Source organism: Asparagus officinalis, chromosome 9, assembly GCF_001876935.1.
Source record: "Asparagus officinalis chromosome 9, Aspof.V1, whole genome shotgun sequence".
NCBI classification, from domain to species: domain Eukaryota; kingdom Viridiplantae; phylum Streptophyta; class Magnoliopsida; order Asparagales; family Asparagaceae; genus Asparagus; species Asparagus officinalis.
This window is the reverse complement of record NC_033802.1, coordinates 59,892,573-59,897,732: the sequence shown is the minus strand read 5'-3', so window position 1 is coordinate 59,897,732 and position 5,160 is coordinate 59,892,573. Positions and strand designations below refer to the sequence as shown.

General features: G+C 36.8%; 1 long non-coding RNA gene across 3 annotated transcripts; it reads right to left on the bottom strand.

Moving 5' to 3' along the window:
* Positions 1,615-4,805, bottom strand: LOC109824621. Of its 3 annotated transcripts, XR_002242704.1 has the most exons (4): positions 4,716-4,799; positions 4,475-4,626; positions 4,271-4,367; positions 1,615-1,910 (listed from the first exon to the last, which is right to left on the bottom strand). It is a non-coding gene; the product is annotated as an uncharacterized LOC109824621 (long non-coding RNA). The 3 variants fall into 3 exon arrangements; XR_002242703.1 differs by having other exon boundaries at positions 1,615-4,367; positions 4,720-4,805; XR_002242702.1 differs by having other exon boundaries at positions 1,615-4,367.

Below are 5,160 nucleotides of genomic sequence, written 5' to 3'. Positions count from 1 at the left end.
GCACGAAGGTATCATACTCCTCATCCGGTAAGGAGCCCAAAAGAATAATAGCCTTGTACTCATCTGTGATCTTCTCATCCACGTTCGCCAAGTCCGACAACAACTTAGTGTAGTTGTTCACATGAGCCGCAAGCGAGGTACCTCTGGACATCTGGAATCTGAATAACCTTCGCAGCAAGTGCAACCGGTTCTCAACACTCTTCGTAAGGTACTTATTGTTGAGAATTTCCCACATCTTCATCGCAGACGTCACCCCAATCACATCGTATTTCAGCTCCTGTTCCAAACAGGACCTGATCACCCCGCAAGCATTTCGATTCATCTTTTCCCATATCGCCTCTTCATATTTAGGTGGCCTCACATCGACCATGATGGTCTCCTCCAGATTTTGAGCATTGAGCGCATAATACCCAGGTCGGCCCAAAATTAGCAGCAATACCTACACAACAAGATCTAATGAAGCAAAAGCAAGAAAGACTTCTTACCAGTCATGACGGCTGCCTCCTGCCAAAGGCACTCAGTCTCCATCTACTCCTGGCCCTTTTGTCACTACGTCGCAAACCAATAAAGACCCAGATTTTGATCCAGAATCAACTACAAAGAAAAAGTCCCAATTTAATCTAACAAAAACATATCCAAAACAAGATTCAACAAAGAAAGCAAGAATCATTTCTTACCTCGCATCATCAAAAGAAAAGGCGCTTGATCTCCTTCTCAACAAAACCCTAGTAATGTAGAGAAAAGGGAAAGGGGAATTCTCGCGGCCGCCATTGGCACGATCAGAGAGATAGAGAACTAGGGTTTTGTTGAGAAAAGGGAGAGGGGAATTCTCGCGGCAGACATTGGGACGATCGGCGAAATGTAATGGGAACTAGGGTTTTCGTTGAGAATAGGGAAAGGGTAATTCTCGCGGTCGCCATGGGAACAATCGGGGAGATATATATAGAGAAATATAATGGGAACTAGGGTTTTTGTTGAGAATGGGGAGAGGGGAATTTTGAGGCGGCGAGGGTTTCTTACGGTGGGAAGAGGGACTATTAATTTATTAGTTTATATCGACTATAGAAGCGACCGACTTAAGCAACCACATAACAGTAATATTACGCCATTAAGGAAACGATTTTAGCATAATCAATGCTTTGATTGAATATCTTTTGAGTTATCTCGAAGATTTTATAATGATGAGTGTCAAAGTGCAGTAACTAAATAAGGAAAGTCTAGTTGTTTTGCCAGCTTAATAATTTTCTTGTGAAGTTGCATATATATATATATACTAGTTGGATTGCACGTGCAATGCACGTGGTAAAATTTTTAATATTATTTTAAATTATAATGATATTTAGGTAAAGATTTGGTATAAACTTATTGAATGTAATTATAAATGTTTGAACAATAAATTTATATGTAGGGATCAATTATGCGATAGTAGAGTTGTTGTAGATACAATGTGATTGATCAATCAAATACTATAACAAGAATATACCTAAAAGTTAATTTTGATGATGTGTATGTAAATCCATACTTATGACGCTATAGTCTTTCTAAGTCTTTGCACTAATTTCTTTAAATAAAAAGCCTTTGATTATCCTTTCATCTCAAAGCTTCTCTTTCTAAGTCTTTGCACTAATTTCTTTAAATAAAAAGCCTTTGATTATCCTTTCATCTCAAAGCTTCTGATTGCGCATTGTGTTTCATATATATTTGCCAGAGTTCTTTTCCCGGCCTTTGCTTTGCTATCCATTGATCATTAACTGTGCACTGTAGTGATTTGCTTGGCTTGGTTGCCTTCTCTTCATCTTGTTGTTATTTTGTGCCAAGAGGTTCTGTGTATGGTTCACTAATCGCCACAACTCTATTAGAGACGACTGATGTCTCATTCGAAGGAGATTGCATAAATTTTGTCGAGGACCCTGTCGATAAGCATAATGAAGAAGCAACAAACATTCACCAAATACAAGTCAATGTGAATCCTATATATTTTGCTGGATTGATTCAGATTGAGCAAGTAGCAAATGTTGTGATGAGGCTCAGGCAAAGAAATAAACCAGATCTTTAGCATCAGAATGTATGTCGTTAATTTGTTTGAAAATTGTTATGCTGAAAATTGGTTCATACCCAAAATGCAAGCTCAATAAAGAGTAAGTTGACTTGCGCCATTCATTATTCAAGCTCTGCCGACTTGTTATGCAGCCTAATATACCTAATAGTTGACCATTGTCAGATAAAATAGATTATACTGTTCAATGTTATACGGAGTCACAGTTTTTGGGTACATGCAATTTATAAGTCACAGTTTTCAATGTTATTAAACTTAATAGGTGAATATACCTAGTCCGTCTAGTCTGGTAAATAATGTCCCACCCGAGGGATCCTGAAGAAAACAATTTGGTTTAGCCATTATATCAACAGAGAAATAAAGAGTAAACAGCTCATAAATATACATGCTTAAGTCCTGGATCTAAATGAACTGTGGAAAACCACACTGGATCCTCATTCTCTACAAAGATTTATCAAGTTATTGGTCCCTCTACTTCCTCACGTCATGTTTACGTCCATGTGAGAGTTAGCTGGTCATGATTATTACACCTGATGAACTACCCAAACCCACAATCTTCTATAAAACCAAGCAACAGGTTTCATGAGTTTTAAACAAAAATATTCAGAAGATCTTATGGCTTCCAAACCAAGTCCCCTTACTGAATGGTCATGGCAGAGGTTGGGTAACTTCAAAGTTCACTTTCATCATCATGCCTCCATAGTCACCGAGCCTATAACATGTAAGCTTCTGTATTGATTGTGTGGCACTTATGTATACAATATTGTGTCCTACACATGCTCCAGGTAGAAAATTTTGGTACTCAATTTGAATAAGAAAAGTGCTTTACGATTCCATTCTCTTCATGATCCTAATCACTGGGCCTTTTATGTATGGATAAGTAATACACAAATTCTTTAAGGCTTCTATATTCCTCATATTACCTTAAATCATGTTTAGATCTAGTAAAACAACAAAACATTCTCGCTTGTGAATTGGCTCCTGCATTTTATGATCAATATTTCTATCAACATAGACAACATCAAGAGCATATGATACAAACTGATTTAGAGTACCTCCTTTGAGTAGTTATCCATCACAATCATATATTCATATTTGTCAATTACCTTCTTCAGCCTACATATCTTCCACCTTTACATTTTTCATCAAGTGATTTATTTCCTCTATCTTATACCAGTCACATCTAAGACATCGTTACCCACTTACCCTCCATATTTTTAGATCAATGACATATAAACAACATGGTCAAAAACATTGACAAATATGGAACTTGGTGACAGGGACCTAACAATTCCTTAACTTGCTCAAGCTTAGGTACGTGAAAAACACAGGCCAAGTGGAAATGTACAATGAAGAAGAGACCAAAATGAGCCTTACAAACATATATGAGCACTTTTGTACGAGTCTTTAATTTTTGAGGTGGTTGACATAAAAGCCTATTTCTTTAACTTTTGCCATTATGGTAATGTAACTAATGCTAGCCAATTATAAAAGCATATTTATGGCCTGGTATCTGTATGACATGCTCGGAGGTCTATCAAAAAATATGTACTAAAGGATAGTCAACAGGAAGTTCAGTAGAAAAGCAACACAATTAGAAAATCAACACAAGTAGAAATGAGCCAAAGAAACAGAGAAGAAGCAAACATATGCTCTCTATGCCTAACCATGTGCCGGGCATAAGCAATGATGAGTCCACCAGGGAGAGGGCATTTGGCATATCATAAATTATTGGTCAAACACTTTTTAAGTAATTTTCAGAATAGTTTTTTTTTTAAAATTGATTTTACCCACCCATGTGCAAATTGAAATTAATATTGTTAGTAGTTTTTTTTGTTAATGATGTAAGATGATGAGAAAAGTGAGCAAAATCTATTTAGAGAACACTATAAAGTTCTTAGTAACACAATAGTAAACTTCCATTGGTTCTTGATATTTTATCTCAAAGTTCGGCACAAGCATCATCATTGATTGCATTTATTTATTACTTTGATATGCTAATTCTTCACAAAATAATATAAGAATCTTAGTTAGCTTTAGAAATTAAAAAGAAGAGCAAACTGGAACACTCAATTCATAGGAATAATATTTTGATCTAGGTGGCTCTTTGTGTGTAAGCAGACATGTAGCGGTAAATCTCTGAAATGAATCTTTGGATAAATTAAAACGAAAATTTAAAGAAACACAATTTTCAAGAGATAGAACAAGACTAACCTTCATCCAGGTTGAGCAGACTCCTTTGTGAATCCTTCATGTCGGTGTTGGTCCATGGACTAAAGAACATGTTACATGGATTCTAGTTAATGCCATTCTGCAAAAAGAAGTCCCACCCATTTTTTAATGCTAGAATGAATACACCTCGTGCAAAGTGTGTGAAACTATTAATGTCCAAAAACCAAAACATCAACTGTTGCTCACCTTGGTGAAGATGATATTGAATAATATCTAGGCTGCAACCGGGGGGCTATTGCTGCAAAGAAAACTCCTAGTGGAGGCTTGGCTGAAGGGAACTCGGCCATAACCTCCAGGAGGCTCCTCTGACTTGCAACTATCCATTGAGAATATCCATCCTATGTCAAAGAAAAACAATAGAAAATGAGAAAGTGATTTATGATAAAAAACTAAAATATTAGACAATTAGAGTCACCAATAACTGAACCTACCTTGCCAGCAGGAGACGCCAAAAATCTCAATCTTTCTGCCTCACTGGGATCAGAAGCATGTGCAGCTAAAGCAACTAAAGCAGTCTGAATAGCGACAATTGATAGTATCAAATATAATGTTTTAGAAACAAATGTTTAAATTAGTTGTTTGAATCCAGATAGTTCTTGCCTTTTTAGGAAAATTCAGAAGATCAGCATATCATGCAAGAGCAGTTCTTAGAGTACAGGGAGATGGGAAAGGAGGTGGGAGAGAGCCACTGTTGTAGGGGGTTCCATCTTCATTATCAACATGAATGGAGAAGAATGTATTCGATGAAAGACCCAATAGCATTTCAGCCTCCTCTACAGTCTCAATGCAATTCTCTGAATATACACCAACGTGTTCTCCTGTTTCATATTCGGTGGAAGAGTTTTTTTTACCGTGAGCAGAAGGAAATGTGC